Source organism: Pelophylax lessonae (assembly GCF_965119305.1).
Source record: "Pelophylax lessonae genome assembly, chromosome: 5".
In the NCBI taxonomy this organism is placed as follows: Eukaryota; Metazoa; Chordata; class Amphibia; order Anura; family Ranidae; genus Pelophylax; species Pelophylax lessonae.
This window is the reverse complement of record NC_138772.1, coordinates 473379488-473397992: the sequence shown is the minus strand read 5'-3', so window position 1 is coordinate 473397992 and position 18505 is coordinate 473379488. Positions and strand designations below refer to the sequence as shown.

The window sequence follows — 18505 nt, the reverse complement described above, 5'->3', positions numbered from 1 at the left end:
GTGTTGTCGGTTCTTCAGAAACCTCCCTTTGAAGATATTAGGGAGATTCCTCTACCTACGTTGTCCCAGAAGGTGGCCTTCTTGGTGGCTATTACTTCTGCACGCAGGGTGTCAGAACTGGCCGCATTATCTTGTCGTTCACCATATCTGGTGGTTCATAGAGATAAGGTGGTTCTTCGTCCGAATCCATCCTTCCTACCAAAAGTGGTTTCAGAATTTCATCTGAATGAAGAAATTGTATTACCTTCCCTGTGTCCTAAGCCCAGTCATCCTCGGGAGTTTGCTTTACACTCCTTGGATGTGGTCCGGGCGATCAGGGTATACTTGAAAACGACAGACTCGTTTCGCAAGACGGATTCACTTTTTGTGATCCCAGATGGACCCAAAAAGGGGTTGCCTGCATCTGCCGCGACCATTTCCAGATGGATCAGACAGACGGTAGTACAGGCTTATTCTATTAAGGGTCGGGAGCCCCCGTTCCCTGTTAAGGCGCACTCCACTCGGGCACTTAGTGCGTCATGGGCCTTTCGCCATCAGGCGTCAGTGGTCCAGGTGTGCAAGGCGGCTACCTGGTCGTCGGTGCATACCTTTACTAAACATTATAAAGTTGATGTAATGGCATCGTCTGATGCCTCGTTTGGCCGCAAGGTTTTGCAGGCCGCAATTTGAGGAGACCAGTGGTCTACCTCGAGGGTTTTTTCCGTTGGAAAATTTTTCTTTAGTCTCATTCTTTGTTTATAATGAGCCTTTAAAACTTCTAGTTTGGCACCGGTTGGGCCTTCTAGATTGGATTTGATTTTGTCAATCCCACCCCTCATTTGTGGCACTGCTTCTGGATGTCCCAGCTCTTGAGAATCAAGAAGACTACGTCTGTCAATGAGCGATAGAGAAAATGATTTTTGTAAGATCTTACCGTAAAATCCTTTTCTCTTAAGCTCATTGACAGACGTAGTACCCGCCCCTCTATCATTGAGTTGGGTTGGGTTAAATTCTCTGTACTGCTTTAAAACAGAACTGATTCCCTGTAGCAGAGAGAGGGAGGATATACCCTAAGGGACTGCCCCTAAGGTGGAGCCAGAACGTTTTGTCTTTCTGCCTAGTCCTACTCCTGCGGAGACAACATAACCCAGCTCTTGAGAATCAAGAAGACTACGTCTGTCAATGAGCTTAAGAGAAAAGGATTTTACGGTAAGATCTTACAAAAATCCATTTTTTTTTATAAAACACATTATACTAGAATTCTTACCTAAAAATATATAAAACGTACTGAATGCATTCTCATATTAAAATCCTATTCATTCCTGATTCCACATGTATGTTACATGCTGTTTTAATGTTTAAGTTCACCAATTTTCCCGTATGGTGATTGATTTAGTATTGTATAGCTAGGTAGAGAGATAATCTGCTAAAACAGTAAATGTCATCTACTTGTATCTTTTATGCCTTTAGAAGCTATTTTGGAAACCATGGTGTCCATTTTGCAAATATTCAAAGGTTGTTGGTAGCCATGTGGTGATTCCACAGCAGCTAATTGCTGATGATGGAAAATTTGCATACACAAAATTGTTGCATCCCTTAGACTCTTCTATGTCAACAACTGTAGAACAGTGTTAATCGCCAGCAGGGCACATGTATCGGCTTTCATTCTACCTTTTCCTTTGGAAAAATTCCAGTTCCTAAGGTTATTTAGGTAGACTCTTGCAATGCATAGCTGTTGGTAAAACAGATAATGCATGTGGCGGTCTTTACTCTTTTTCTCTCATAGAGGGTTGATCTTTTAAACTGAACACAAGGAATTGGTGTGATACTTTGGAAAAAACAGATTTGTGTAATGCAGCTGTTTTAACCAACATTTGGCATCCCTGAGTATTGAAGTGTCATATGTGTCTTTGTTTCTATTATCTGATTGGCAACCTTTCTTTGAAATTTCAGTTGCAGGGTAGCACAGTTTCTTTGACTATCGTCAAAACCTAAACCTTTTAGGTAAAAAAAAGCATGACTTCCGCATGGCACAGAGCGGTCACATCCAAACTGAGCTCCAGCCAAGGTCTTTCTTTACCACAGCCCCAACATGCTGACTAACTTGTCCAGCTCCCAATCAATTGCAGGCAAACGCTCAGACACCTGGCTACAAAACTTCCCTCATCTGGCTCCATTTAAACATTTCCTGGCCGCTGAGCGCTGGAATTCCTGTGCAGGCCCGATTCCCCGAGGCGGGGTAGATCCGCTTCCCCGCATGCTGCATCCACATGCCGGAGCTCTCCTGCAACCTCCTTTTGGCTCTGAGTGCCTGGAAGGGCCTGAGATGACATCCCTACTTAAGGACTTGAAGAGGAAGATTGCTGGAATGTTCAAGAGCTTAGGAAAGTCGAAAAAGGAAATGTCGGCAGTGCACTTCGACCTCTTACACTTGCTGGTCAGAGTGGAAGACTCTAAAAAGAAATCCGATGCCCAAGAGGATGCCAAAAAATACAGCAAATTACCTCCAGCTTTGGTGGGGTGATTCAGGATCCTCTGAATCCTCTAACCAGACTAATTTGGCGGCTATTGTGGTAACTTTGGTGTCAAAAATGGATGTACTGATGTCTGAACGTGCTGCTAGGAAAAGGCCTAGGATTTCCTTTTCTTCTGATTCGGAGTGTGACATGGTTGCTGTAGGTAGCGTGGCCCTTTCGGGGTCTCGCTCTTCTCAGGACCCGCAAGAGTCTGAGGGGGAGGCGGAGGTCGCAGGGGTGGATGACTGGTGGATCAGATTTATCGAGGGGTCATGTATTTGTGCGATGCGGCTCTAAATGAGGCACCTTTGGCGATATGCCTGTCCAGCGTCGCAGTGATTAACCGTCGCTTAATCTGGTTAAAAAGCTGGTCAGCTGACCAGAAATCCAGGAAGACGGGGGCTGACATCCCCTATGCGGGGTCTCGCCTTTTTGGGGAATCCTTGGATGACTTGGTTAAAGGAGTCACTGGGGGCAAGAGCACTTTGCTGCCCCAGAACTCTAAGAGAAAAATTTTCCGCGGTAAGCGGGCCCCCTCCTTTAAACCTAATCAAGGGTCCTTTCGTGCCTTCAAGGCACAGAACAAGGGAAAACCCTTAAAGGGCCAAGGTGGCCAGAAAAAGTCCTGGTTCGGCAAACAAAAATCCAGCCAGGATGGGACGGCGGCTCAGTCCGCCTCTGCCTGAAGGGACGCCCTCACCCGTTTCAGGGGTGGGGGGACGTTTGCGCGATTTCCTCCAACCTTGGCTGCTCCGAATCGTGGACAGATGGGTTCAGGAAATCATTCGGTCAGGGTACAAGATCGAATTTCTTTCACGGCCGGTGAACAGATTCTTTCCCTCAAATCTTCATTTGACCCCAGGGCGGTTGCAGGACCTGCATCAGGCGGTGCAGGATCTCATCGTCCAGGGGGTTGTCATCCTGGTGCCTCACCGGAACAGGTTTCGGGGTTTTTATTCGAATCTATTCACTGTGCCCAGAAAGGAGGGGCAAAGTGCGTCTGATTCTGGACTTGAAAGTGATGAACCGCTTCGTGCGCGTTTGAAAATTCCGCATGGAATCACTCTGCTCGGTGATGGCCTCCCTGAATCCGGGGGAGTTCCTGGCCTCTATAGACCTGAAGGATGCGTATCTGCACATCCCCATTTTCGAGGGTCATCAGAGGTACCTCCGATTCGCTATCGCGGAGGATCATTACCAGTTTGTGGCGTTACCTTTCATTCTCGCTTCGGCTTCAAGGGTCTTTACCAAAATATTGGCACCTGTTCTGGGCCTGTTGCGGGCACAGGGCATTGCGGTCTTGGGATATCTGGACAATCTTCTGTTAAGATCGAGTGCCAGTCAGAGCCTGTTGCGTGATCTGTCCACTACGGTCCAGGAGTTCGGTTGGACAATCAACTTTCAGAAGTCGACCTTGTCGCCTTTGGTTCGTCTCCCGTATCTGGAAATGGTTCTGGACTCTGCTCAAGCAAAGGTGTTCTTGCCGGAGGACAAGCTCCGGACCCTGCAGAACGAGGTCAGGTCCCTCAGGGATAACAAATCCTCATCACTCCGAACCTGTATGCGGTCCCTGGGGTTGATGGTGTCCGCCTTCGAGGCGATACCACTTGCACAGTTTCACACGCGATCTCTCCAAGCGAAGATCCTGGCCAGGTGGGACAGACTACCTCAGTCCTTGGACCTGAGAGTGTCTCTGAGTCACCAAATCAGAATGGATCTCTTGTGGTGGCTTCGGTCCCCCGCGGTGTTGGACGGAAAATCCTTCCGGCCAATTCTGTGGACGGTAATAACCACGGATGCCAGCCTGTCGGGCTGGGGTGGAGTTCTGGGAAACCTGTCTGCCCAGGGCATTTGGTCGGAGGAGGAATCCTCTCTCCCGATCAACATTTTGGAATTAAGAGCGATCAGGCTGTGCCTGCTCCACTGGTCGGATCATCTTCAGGGCCGCCCTGTATGGGTGCAGACGGACAATGCCACTGTGGTAGCGTACATCAATCACCAACGGGGCACCAGGAGTGCCCGGGCGGCCCAGGAAGTGACCAGTATTCTGTCTTGGGCCGAGACTCATGTCCCGGCGTTATCGGCAGTGCACATTCCGGGTGTGGAGAATTGGCAGGCGGATTATCTGAGCCGTCAGACCCTGGACCAGAGGGAATGGTCCCTACACCCGGAGGTATTTCAAATGCTGTGCGCGAAGTGGGGTTCCCCGGCTGTGGATCTGTTTGCGTCTCGGCTAAACCACAAGGTGGAAAGGTTCGTGGCAAGAACGTGCGATCCACTGGCAGACGCCTCGGATGCGTTGGTGGTGCCTTGGCATCAGTATAGTCTGATCTATGCCTTTCCTCCGATTCAGTTGTTGTCTAGGTTCCTTCGCAGGTTGGCCTCGGAACAATCACTGGTGATTCTGGTAGCGCCGGACTGGCCTCGCCGGTCCTGGCACGCGGACATCGTTCACTGGGCCGTAGAGCCTCCATGGTGGCTGCCAATGCGAGAAGATCTGCTGTCTCAGGGACCGATCTTCCATCCTGCTTTACAGTCGCTGGCTTTAACGGCATGGCTGTTGAAAGCCAGGTCCTGAGAGACGGGGGTCTCTCCTCAGAGGTCATTCCTACCTTTTAATCAAGGCTAGAAAAGCCTCATCTGGTAAGATTTATTACCAAACTTGGAAAGCTTATTTTGCCTGGTGTGAGTCCAGGGGCCTCTCTCCTCGTTCATACTCGGTGGCGAGAGTGTTGGCTTTCCTCCAATTGGGTGTAGACCAGCGCCTCGCGTTGGCCACGATTAAGGGCCAGGTATCTGCACTGGCTGTTCTTTTCCAGCACCCTGTGGCATCTAATTCTTTGATTCGCACCTTTATTCAGGGTGTGCGTCACTTGGCCCCTCCCAGAAGGGAGCCCTTACCTCCATGGGACTTGAACTTGGTTCTGTCCATGTTACAACGGTCCCAGTTTGAAAACATCAGGGAAATCTCGTTACCTCTGCTGTGTAAAAAGGTTGCTTTTCTGGTGGCGATCACTTCGGCTCGCAGAGTGTCGGAGTTGGCGGCGTCCTGCCGTTCCCCTTACCTGGTGGTTCATAGGGATAAGGTGGTCTTGCGACCTAATCCGTCCTTTCTGCCAAAGGTGGTTTCAGATTTTCACCTCGATGAGGACATTGTCTTGCCTTCGCTTTGTGCGAACCCTAAGCATCCAAAAGAGGTTGCTTTGCATTCTCTGGATGTTGTCAGGGCGATCAGGGTTACCTGTCGTCGACTGAATCCTTTAGAAAATCGGATTCTCTCTTTGTACTTCCTGAGGGTCCTCGGAAGGGTATGGCTGCGTCTGCGGCAACCATTGCCAAATGGATCAGACAGACCATTGTACAGGCCTACTCGTTGCTGGAACGGGTTCCTCCATTCCCTGTCAAGGCGCATTCTATCAGGTCGGTGAGTGCGTCCTGGGCTTTCCGGCATCAGGCTTCGGTGGCCCAGGTGTGCAAGGCTGCGACTTGGTCGTCGGTGCACACCTTTTCCAAATTTTATAAAATTGATGTTCTGGCGTCAGCTGATGCCTCTTTTTGGCCGCAAAGTTATCTGTGCGGCAGTGCCATAGGGGACCCTGGTTTGTATGAGTCCCTGGCTGTTGGGGGTTGTTTTTCCCCTTGGTTACTTGTTTTCCTGGGTTGTTGCTCATGTTGAGCCCTTTTTTGTTAACCAGAAGGTTCCCTTGCTGTACATGTAAGGTTCCTTTCTCTGATGTGGGTATTGCGTTGCTTTTCTGGCGGTTGCGTTGCCCATCATGTCTACACTGCTTTGGGACATCCCCATTAGTGAAGACTGTGAATGGGCGGCCACTGTCGGACGTAAGCAAAAACTGAATTTTTTGTAAAATTCCTTTCTCTGAGTCCTCCGACAGTCGCCGCCCCCGCCCCTCTTTGGGGATTTTTTATACACTATCACTGCTTGCGACCAAACTGAATTGGGATGGCTATTGCAGGGGGGTATTGGACTAGAAGGACAGCCCCCATGGGTGTGACTGTAGATAAATTGTTCTTTTACAAGTCTTATGCCTAGAAACTCCTGTGGAGAGGAAGCAATACCCCATTAGTGAAGACTGTGTGAATGGGCGGCGACTGTCGGAGGATGTAGAGAAAGGAATTTTACGGTAAGATTTTACAAAAATTCTGTTTTTTTTCAACGTATCATTTTGCTACCTACCAATATGATATTGCTGTCTTCACCATCTCAACAGCCTAAGCTACAGGTCCTGGCTTATCCAAGGCAGTCATTGCTTTTCTTCTACTGGGGGACCATTGACATTGGGTATGCTAGGTTTACTCATACATCCCTGTCTTTTTTCACCTAATCAGTGCTGCTGTGGACACACATTACCAATTGGTTACTCTTCTCTTTGGCTTGTCCTTGGATCCCCAGGACTTCACCCTACTAGGTATGTGATCCTGCGCAGCAGAGCCACCTTGCCGCCCTATATGTAAGTTATATGGTTGGCAAGCAGATAATGCTCAATAAAGCTGCACAAGTGTTACCGCAATTGCAAAACTGTGTCTGTGCCGTAAAGTCAAACGCCTATATAATTAGTCTTTCCTAGAGGCAACCACTTATTGACGGACTGTAAGCTCAGGAACTAGTATGCAGCACTCATCCCGCATTAATCACATAGATGTTGCGTTTTGTTGTGAGACGGTGTCCCTTAAACCACTTCTGGACCGGAAGGTTTTACCCCCCCCCTTAATGACCAGGCCATTTTTTTTGCAATATGGCACTGCGTGACTTTAACTGGTAATTGCACAGTCATACAATGCTGTACCCAAATGAAATGTATGTCCTTTTTTTCCCTACAATTAGAGCTTTCTTTTGGTGATATTTGATCACCTCTGCATTTTTTTATTTATTTTTTTGCGATTATATATAAACCAAAAAGACTAAAAATTTTGAGAAAAAAATTACATTTTCTACATTGTCTTATAAAAAAAATATCCAATAAACTAATTTTTTTGTCATACATTTAGGCCAAAATGTATTTAGCTACTACATCATGTCTTTGATAAAAAAAAATAAAAATCTCAATAGTTATTGGTTTGTGCAAAAGTTATGGTGTATATACTGGAATTTACGCAGCTTTTACTTTCTGACTGCCTATCTCATTTCTTGAAGTGCTAAAATGGCAGGGCAGTACACCCCCCCCCCCCAAATTACCCATTTTTGGAAAGTAGACACCCAAGGAGTTTCCTAAGTGGCATGTTGAGCCCATTGATTATTTAATTTTTTTGTCACCGGTGTTTGAAAAATGACAAAAAATATATATATATATTTTTACACAAAGTTGTCATTGAAATGATATATTGCTCACGCATGCTGTGGGTTATATGTGGAATTGCATGACACCAGACCGATGTTCGCTTTTCCGGGCAAACACAGGGGGACAGGGGTGCTTGAATTGTTTCTTTTTTTTGCTTTTTTACCAAGATTGGTATGATAAGATACTTTCCCAATTTTCTGATGGCGCTGTTTATATCTGGCAAAACTGAAGTCCTGAAATGCTCATATCTTAGGCCATAGAGATGATTGGAGCCATTCTGGTCTCCAATCGGCTCTATGGTCAGCTGACAGAACTACAGGCTGCAGTCTCGGGTTACCCAGTGGGACAGGAGAGCCCCAGAAAACCGTGGAAGACGTCGGGGGGGGGGGGGGGATGAGTCCCCTCCCACTGCTTGTAAAAGTTGCTGGTCCTTGTTGGGCATATATTGTAAGTTTTTTTTTTTTTTTTTTTTTTTTCATGCAGCCTGTGGGCTGAATGAAAAAAGAGAACCTAACAGATTCCTCCATTCACATCGATCGATATGTGGATGAAGAAATCTCTGCCAGAAAGTGTGTGGTATGCCCACCATTAGACCTCCCAGCATCCACCTCTAATGATGGGAATAGATGCAATGTTCTTTTTACATACATGGCAGATTTCTCCATTTGCATTGATCGATATGGATGAAGAAATCTCTACCAAGAAAAGTGTTAAATATATGGCGAAGCATAGGGGAGATCCGCCCTCTGTGTCCACCCTATTCCCTATGCTTCGCCATATATGCTTCTTCTTCTTCTTTTTTTTAACTGCGGTGGTGAAATCACTACCTACAGCGCTGCAATCATTGATTTACGTATATGCTAAGAGCAAATGCTGTTGCTGCCAGAATAAACAAATTTGTGCTGCAGCTAATTGGCCTACCTGCAAAGCAAACACTGCGTTTTTATTGTTAACCATTAACAATAAAACATTACAATATAATAGTATACAGTGCAGTAAAACAGTAGAATGGTGGTATCTGCACAGAAAACTACAGTTAACAATAAAAAACAGTAGCAATAAAACAATACAGTATAACAGTATTTTTAAAGTACAGTAAAAGTAGAGTAAGAACAGAAAATTTTACTCAATAAAATGACAACTATTTTTTTTTTAATTGTAAAAAAACTTTAAACGTTCCAGGCTAGGGTCTCTCAAAATAGCCATAGCCATCTAACAACTTTCGAGACCCTGTGTGAAAGTGTGCCCTAGACTGTGCCATGCTGTACCCTATACTAATACTCCACTAGTGTGTGGTAGCAACGGAAAACAGTCCCCGATGCAGAGACCAGGTTGGCTAGGACAGGAGGGACAGACGTTTTCTACAGACACGACATCTTCTTTGGCGTGCTCTTTGGGTAGGGGTACTAGGGAGGACCTCTGGAAAATGCCTCTCATGCAGCTGGCTCACTGCATCTGGATTGTGAATTTTGGGCCACAGCACCTTCTGGATACAGAAGGGCTGTGATGATCTCTTCCTGGGCTGTGATGATCTCTTCCTGGAATTTTAGGAAGGATCCACTTCTTCCTGATGCTTTGTATAGCACATAAGCGTTCAGCAGAGCCAATTGGAATAAGTATACAGATACTTTTTTGTACGAGCGTCTGGCCTTACGGGCAATTAAGTACGTCGCCCTCATCTGGTCCACCCCTTCCATGTTAAGGTTGTATTCGTGGAAACAGAGGGGCTTCTCAACAACGCCAGTCACCGTTGCAGTTTGGACTGTCATATCTGTGTGAATGGAGGACAGAAGGGAAACATTCCGTGTGTCCCTCCACTTCACTGCAAGCAATTTATTACACTTCAAGCAGGCTCTGTTCCCCGTCAAAGTGGTGAATCTACAAGCTATTGGGGGAAGCCCCGGCGATTGGGTCGCACGGTGCCACATGCGCCAATTCCAAAATCAAAAGGTGACCAAAGTGGCACACTTGTGTAATAATTGTCCACGTATAAATGGTACCCCTTTCCGAATAAGGGTGACACAAAGTCCCAAACAATCTTGCCACTGCTCCCCTTGTAGTCTGGGCAGTTGGGGGACTACACATTGCTATCTTTTCCTTTGTAAATCCGGAAACTACATGTATAGCCTGTTGCCCTGTCACAGAGCTTGTACATCTTAACCCCATATCTGGCACGCTTGCTGGGGAGAAACTGAAAGAAAGGCGACCAGAAAATTTAATCTGGGACTCAACGCAAACAGCTTGTTAGGGCGTATACAAGGCTGCAAACTTCTAGTTGAAGTGATTTTACGAGGGGCCGAGTTTTGTGGAGCCGGTCATATCCAGGGTCACCCCAAGGACAACAGAGTTCATTGTCATTGGGATAAGCCCAAAAAGGTTTTAAATTTGGAAACAGTGATACGTTTTCATGCAAATTCTCTGGCAAGGGTCTAATTTTGGATTTGCGGCCATTAATTTATTGGCATATAAATTGCTTTGGTCTACAGTAGATCTGTACAGATCTTCCATGAAAAATGGCTCATAAAATCCAAGGGGAGTAAAATCGGCGGTTTCCACCTGGATTTTGGGTTGGCCAGTGAATGGGGGAAGTACGGGTGCTGCAGAATTGGTGGGCTCCCAATCAGGATTTGTAAGCACCAGGAAGGACACTATGGGCTCTATGGGCCTTTCTTCAAATGATTGGTGGCTACGGGACACTACTTGTGCTAGATAGGTTTGAAGTACCTAGTGTGACTCGCAAGTTAAGAAGCACCTGGTTGTCAAGGACCGTTTGAACCGCTACCAAAAAATTTAAATGCTAATGCTAGCAGATATCAGGCCTGACTCTGCTAACGCTGCGGTTTAGTGTGCGGTGTATCAGAAGTGACAGTAATCTGCTGATACTGCACTTCTTGGGGGATGGGCAGAGGGGCTAAACGCAGGTGTCAGGGCTGCTCCTGCTAACACTGCATTTTGAGAACACTATACTAAACTATTGGGGACGCTAGTATAGTTCTGATCAGATCAAAGATGTTGATCTGTTCAGACACTATACTAGTAATGGAGGTGTTTAGAGTGTGTGTGTGTCACTGGCAATCAATGGGTTAAAATATATTACTAAACATGCGGCGGGCAATATGATGCTATCCTGTATTGACTCTAACGTTGGCGCGAACTGATGTCACCTATGACACTAATACAGTGATTCGAAAAATCTGTTCACTATAATAGTGACACTGTAACAGGGCAATGAAAGGGTTAACTGAGGGTGATCAGGGGGTTAAATCTTTATTGGGGGATGTACTCCATACCCTAAACCTTGAACCTCTCTGGTACTGCCTCTAACTACCACTAACTGAAGTCACAAGTGACATTTAATACAGTTATCAATAAATTATCTGTATACTGTATATAGTGTACACTGTGACAGGGAGCGAAAGGGTTAACTGTGGGGTGATCAGGGGGTTAAATGTGTGCCTATGTGTACTGGTGTCAGTGTAGTGCTTGTGTACTCACAGTTGATGTTCTCTTTTCTCACGCTGGAACCGAAAAGGACTCCAGGAGAGGAGATTGCATAATTTCCTGTGCCTGTGCAATTGGTCCGAACCGATCACCAGGTGCAGGCCAAAAATGATTGGCCTGGACCTGATGACTGGTTCTGAACCTGAATCAGCACATCGCAGGGATGGCAGGGGTGCACGCGCCCCCTAGCCCCGCGTGTGACTGACGTACAGCTACGTCGGTTCATGCAGCCGAGCCACCTTGCCTCACTAAAACTGCGGCGGGTGGTCGGCAACTGGTTAAAGTGTAGCAAGTGCTTTGTAGATCATAAAAGACAATATGCTGAAGGAAAAGGTCATTGCTCATTTGAAAGGCCTTAAATGTGCGAAGTGAATTCCCTTTATGTGGCTTCTTCGCAGTTTCTCCAGGCTATATAGCATTTTGCCTATTTACATGCACAGTGCACCACAGATGTTTCTCAGTTTTGATGATGGGGTTGTTGTCACTTAATCTCTCCAAGTTTAGCTCAGAACTTTTTTTATATGACCGCAGAATGATAAATGACAACTGCTTCTATTGTGACTCTAATGCTGGCTTACTATAAATGTCTAAAGTTATTATTCATGTGAATAAATTCAAGGCAAAGAAAACACGGAAAAGATTGTGGAATATCTTGTTTGAGGTACTGTTAACATAAGAATTCATTGCGTGAAATCATTAATTTTTATTTATTTTTATGTATCGTTTTCACTTGCAGCTATCATTGCTGTCTCTTTTAAAAAGTGATCTGCGGTAAATTGCTTTTTTAAGGGCAATATGATGATGCCTCTCTCCTTTTAAAACAACCCTCAAATTGGAAGCCTACTGCACATTGCACACTGCACATTGCAGGACAGTTGCGCTGCAGCCCTATTCACTCAAATGGGTCTCCTTTGGCAGTGGTTCTGCTCGCCAAATACAACTTGCTGTTTCATTTCTGCCACAAAGCATCGTGGCCGCAGCATGTGGGTATGTTTCTAGGTTTAGGTGGCGTTCTGGGGAAAGTAAACCACGCGTTCTTTTAGCTGCCCATGTGAATGAGCCGGCCTGTTTCCTACCTGAACTCAGTATAATTTATAGACACTCCATAACTGTTTTTTTATATAACAATGTGTTAGTATATCTAAATCTGCTGGTACATCGAACACTCCTGTCCCCCCCAGAATGACAATATTACTGTTTAAATGTGCCCCCTGTTCTCGTTCATCCAGAGTAGGGGCACTCTAATATTGGAGGTATGGTACTAGCCAGATCTCCAGGTAAAAACAGAGGGAAAAAAAGCCTAAGAAAATAAAACTGATGCGGCCACCACATCTCATGATTGGTAAGCTGCAATACAGTTACATTATTGGTTTTAAGATTAATACCACCTTCAGCCTGCAGATGAACACTGCCACCCTCAGACTGCAGTGTTCACCTGCAATGCTATTCGTTTTATGCTGTATTGACAGTATTACAATTAACAATAAATGAATGTATTAAAAATAAATTTCCAGTATTTAAAAAAAATAAAAATCTAATTGGTCTTACATTGTTAGGCATTTGTCAGCCCATAATAAGAAAGCAAAATAGTATACCAAAGAAACGCCTTATGTCTTCAAAAGAGGTATAGTAATTTTATTTTTTTATTTATTTATTTTTTTAGAATTTTACTTACCTAGGTGCATGCAGCATCTGTCCTTCACCTGCTCAAAGGCTCAGAAATGAGTGATCAAACACCACTGATTGCTCTGTTCTCAGTGCTCCCTGAGCAGAGAGCTGTTGACTGTCAGTCACTGCTCTCTGCTCTCCTGGACCAGCCATGTTGACGTCAGCTAAAATGGGTCACAGGAGTGCAGAACAAACTGAACTCTTGTGATCCACAGGACAAGTACAATGATTTTGATATGCAAGTTAGCCATATAGAAATATTGTTAACGGTCATGCTGATGCTCCTAACTTTAACCTGGGTATCTAGACATCAATGACCCCTGGGCAGGAAAGGGCTAAAATGATAAAAGTTGCTGCAGCCCAAAATGTGGGGATTCATTTTCTTTTCAGTGTACAAAAACAAGAGGTTGTTAGTAAATATTGCATGTAGAAACATTCCCCATCTATTTATTTTGAATCTGTATTTATTAATTTTTTAAATAGAACAGCATTAGCATATATAGTACATCGACATTCAACAAGTATAAAGAACTGGAAATGTATTTTTATTTTGGGGTTGTCCATATGTAGAGTAGTTTAACCCTACTCATCTAAAACTGCATTTAGAAGAGACATCCTAAGTAACAATTATAATACTAATGTTCCAGTAGCCAAAAGAAAGAGAGCTGAGAAGATGGGAATGGTCGGTAAAAAAAACGGGGGGGGGGGGTTCAGGGTGAAGCAGAATGTGCCGCCTAACCTTTAGAGGTCCTGGGAGTGGCATTGTGGTTGGACATCTACCTGCTATTTAAAAAAAGGAACCTATCGGGGTAAAAATATAAGAGCTGTCACTGATTTTAAATATCTTTATTTATTATTTTCTTTACTGTTTTGTGAGTCACTGACCTGGAACAAGCATATAAATAGCAGATGTACATGCATGATGTGGTCTGGGTGAGTAATCCACTAAATGTTTAAAAAAAAAAAAAAAAAAAAAAAAAAAAACTAGGAAAGTCAGCCCTGAACCTAGACCTTTAAAAATAAATCAACAGTGGCAACTCCTATGTTTTATCCTGATAGATTTGCTTGAAGTCTGACATCAACATTCCTTTTTTTTTTTTTCTTTTAATAGTGGTTTATGGATCCTTCCTTTATATAACCTGCACTGAGAAAAGCAACACAATTTAGGTAAGTGCTTTAATTCTCTTTAATGTGTCTCAAATGTGCTGTAAACTGACTTAGGCAACTAAGAGCTCTGATAAACAACAGCCTGAAACTTTTTCAGATAAACAGCAGAACTTCAGAATGCCTTGTGCACAAAGGTACTTTGAAAGGAAAAATGTTCTGTGGCTTCTGAAAAGCCAGTTTTGGATTGTACAGTATATGAAAATGCATTGTATGCCTAACTTCAAATAAATATTACGGTTTTGTAAATGTAAATGATGTTTGCTTGGATGCATGGGTAGGACTTACAATTTTGTGTGTGTAGGCACACTCTGATCACCCATAACGTTATGACCACTGACGGGTAAAGGTAACAACATTGATGATTTTGTTACAATGGCACCTTAAAGTGGGTGGCAGGTGAACACATTGCCCCAGAAGTTGAGGTTCTGAAAGCAGAAAAAAATGAGCAAGTGTAAGGATTTTAACGACTTTGACAAGGGTCAAATTGTAATGGATAGACGAGTGAGTCAGAGCAACACCAAAACTACAGCTCTTGAGGAATATTCCTGGTTTGCAGTGGCCGGGACCTACCAAAGTAGTCAAAGGAAGGAAAACCAGTGAACCAGCGATAGGGTCGTAGACAGCCAAGGCTCATTGACGCACATGGGTAACGAAGGCTGACTCGTGTAGTCTGATCCAGTAGAAGAGCTCCTGGAGCTTAAATTGCAAAAAAGTTAAGGCTGGTTCCAAAAGAAAGGTGTCGGTACACACAGTGCATCTCAGTTTGTTGTGTATGGGCCTGCAGACTATTCATGGTAAACATGCTGTCCACAGCCAAAAACCCCTTCAATGAGAAGGTGAGCATCAGAACTGGACAACTGATCAATGGAAGACTTTGGCCTAGTCTGATAATTTGAATTGTGTTTTACATTCTATGGATTACCGGTTACAGGTGTGTTGCTTACCTGGGGAAGAGATGGCACCAGCATGCAGTATGGGAAGAAGGCAAACTGGTAGTAGACTGATGCATTGGGCAATTTTCTGCTAGAAAACCTTGGTCCTGCTATTCATGTGGATGTTACTTTTGAAGTCCATGCCTTGACAGGTCAGGTCTGTTGTGGCAGCAAAATGGGAACCTACTCACCATTAGGTTGGTTGGTCATATTATTATGGTGGGTTGTCCTGATGTTATGGCTGATCGGTGAATATAATCATATAACCTAGCTAACTATAGCTAATATTGCCTATAACCACCCTACCCTAGTACATACTTACCTCTTGGTGAACCCCATATGCTCTAAACAAAAACCTATATTAGCTTAGGGGTAAAGAAATAAACCATGCCTGAAGAAGTTTCATACCATTCTGTATTAGTTTTGTAGTTGGTATAGGGTTTTTTATCTGTATCTCTGTCATTATAACACTCTCACCCTAAGCTTTATTCAGTATATCAAATAGTTAAAGCATAGTTACCCTTTTCCATATCAACCAATAATTTATCATTTTGGCTCTTTGCACTTTGTTTTACCGGATAAGCAAGAAGGCTGAGAGGGTTAGCACTATATTCCAGATTTAGTTCCCGCAGACTCATAAAGGTTTGTATATATTGTATATGTGTGCATGACTTTTTTCCAAATGCTGCATTTCATCCAATAAATTCAAGAAACGGAGCAGTTGTGAAAGTAATCTCTACCCAGATTGGCGTGTGTGTGTGTGTGTGTGTGTGTGTGTGTGTCTATGGTGGTGACACTAAACTAGAATCCCCCTTTGTGGCAGGGACTTCTGATACTGCTATGCTGAATTTGGGGCCAAATAAATAAGAAAAATCCAGCGTATGAAAAAAAGGCTAGATACGCTTTTTACAATTTCTGAATAAGTAGTTAGAAATAATGAGTAACTTCAGGCCATTATTTAGTGGAATGCAGCGGGCTAGTATAATTATACCCTATTTTTACTTTTATTGATGTCCTGAGCTGAGTGTCTATACACAACCCATTACAGCTCTGCAGAGAAGTCAAACCATTACAGGCAAAAGAATCAAATGGACACTCTTGCTGAAGTATTATACACTACACCCTCGCCCAAACTGATTGGCTCACAATGGCATTCATTTTGCGCCAGCAAGCATTTATAACTGGTAAGTATGGATTTTGAAAATGCTTGTATTGCTTCAGTTAACCTTTTTATACAAGTGTTGTCCAGCTGATGGCTCATACAAGAGTCCATCCAGCCAGGATGAAAGCTTATTGATTTTCTTTCTGTATTCCTTTAATTGTAAAGACTGGGCCTGTATGTTCCTGCTGCAGTAAATGTTAGATAGTTTCCCCCCATTTAATCTCTTACATTTTCTCTACAGATAAAATGTGGGAGCAGAGTAATATGTTGCCAAACTGAAGAGGATTGTAAAGTTAGCAATGCGTAAAATGTGGCAGTTAATTTTATTTTCTTTGTTGGTTCTAAGGCAGTTGCTAGTATTTTTCTTTTTTTTATTTTAGCCACGGACTTGGGACCAGTACACAGGGGTGGATTTACTAAACCTGGAGAGTGAAAAACCTGCAGCTCTGCATAGAGACCAATCAGCTTTCAATTTTTTTTTTTTGTCAAAGCTGAAAGCGGAGCTCCAGCTACCTATAAAAAAAAATGTCAGCAGCCCTTACAAAAGGTGTAGCTGCTGACTTTTAAAAAACAGCCACTCACCTGTCCCACGGTCCAGTGGTGAGCTTACCCAAGCAGTCTTCATCCTCCCTCGGCGGCGCCGGCATCTTCACTATGGGCACCCGGCTGTTGCAGCTTGCGGCTTCACAGCTGGGTGCCCACTGCACATGCGCGAGTTGCGCTGCCCATCCTGGATTGGTGGATGCAGTCTTCTGGGATCTGTCAGTGTCCCAGAAAACTGCAGGGGGAGGGAGAAAATGGAAGCAGGTACCTGTCAAAATTGGGTTCCAATTGATTCCTTCATTGGTTCCATCATCTGCTGTTCAGTCTACTGGATGCTGTTGATAGATACACTTTACTGGCCGTCTAAGTCATGTAGATAGTGGACACATGGGCACATCAATAAGGACGTTACAATAATTTTATTTTTCTCTTTCGTTCATTGATGGACACAGCTCCTTATCATCTTGACCATTGGGTTATACAGCCCACTACAGGAGAAGAACACTAGGCAGGCAAAAGCTTGACTACACCTATGGGGCAGTCCCAGGGAGTATACTCCCACACTCGGCTATCGGCACTCAGTTTTTTTTTCTGCCTAGTCAGGATTAAGAACCAAATTCCCTGCTGGGATCTCAGGTCCTGGCAATTTTTTTCCTTATTTTTAAATGGAACTTTTTTCCTATCTTTGTTAGTAGATTATCACAGGAATAAAATTAACAACTGCCGGACTTGCGACGGACTGGATATTCTAGATCCAGATGGTCCCATCTGGCCAGTGAGCGCAGAACTCGGCTCCGCACTAGGTCTGGCATGCAAGTTAAACATCTCGTGAGGGAGCATACGACCTGACTTCAGCTAAGTCGCAGCGTTCCTCCTGGCCAACAGCCCCCCCCCCCATTCCGATGGAGCCGTGGTCTGTCAGGAGCAGTGCCCATTCTGTTCCTGGTATGGTAAGTAGCTGTCCCCCCTCTAACCCTGGAGGTTTTTGGGATGGACGTGTGTCCCTTCCTGGGATGGTCAGGCCCACAGGTTCCCCTCCTTCCCATGCAGCGCCCCCCCCTTCTCGGTGGGGCCAGGACAGATGGAACGCTACACTGAGCATCTCGGTTAAGCTGTCAGCTGCCTGAGAGCAGATCGGGGTGAGATTTTTCACCACACCACCACGAATCACTTTTTGATATAGAAGGCTGGTTACAGAGTGGTGCACTGGAAGCACCTTTTAAATGTGAGTGTTACATTTTATTTCCTCAGTAAATATTTGTCCTAAGGATATCAGCACTATGTGTGTTTTCTTCCTTTGCATATGTAAAACACCTGATGGCTTGAGGGGGAACTGAGGTTTATGGAGGATCCTCAATCAGAAGCATTAAGGAAGGCGGCTATTTTCCTTGCAATGCATTTATACCTGAAAGCTTGTGGAATGAGCCAATGTGTTAAAGGAGCCTTATCTGGGAGCATTAACCTGCCTAGCGGTATCCCCGAGTTTGACTCGGGGTGGATTTTCCATGCTGTTATCGGTATCCCCGAGTCACGCTCGGGGTGGATGGGCAGAGAGCGCAGCGGTGTCTTCCCTTCTCCTGGCGATCCAGCGATGATCTCCCATTGCTGAGATTGCCAGCCGTCTGAGATCCCCGCCGCTCGTCCGTCCTCCGTCGGTGTGATGACTTCCTAGTTCCGTTCCCTGCAGCAGCAATGCTACATGGGAGCGGAACTAGGGAGGGAAATTCAAACGTTGAACTT

The 18505-nt window shown here is 44.7% G+C and overlaps 1 protein-coding gene across 2 annotated transcripts in view; it reads left to right on the top strand.

The window, feature by feature from the left end:
• The window catches only part of TRIQK (triple QxxK/R motif containing), a 317628-nt gene that overhangs the window by 28119 nt on the left and 271004 nt on the right, over positions 1-18505 (top strand). Inside the window, exon 2 of one of the 2 annotated variants that reach the window (XM_082258324.1) lies at positions 14073-14128. The exons of the other annotated variant lie outside the window; for it this stretch is intronic. The gene's annotated coding sequence lies outside the window, so the exon portion shown is untranslated. The remainder of the gene's footprint in view (positions 1-14072; positions 14129-18505) is intronic. 2 annotated transcript variants of the gene reach the window in all.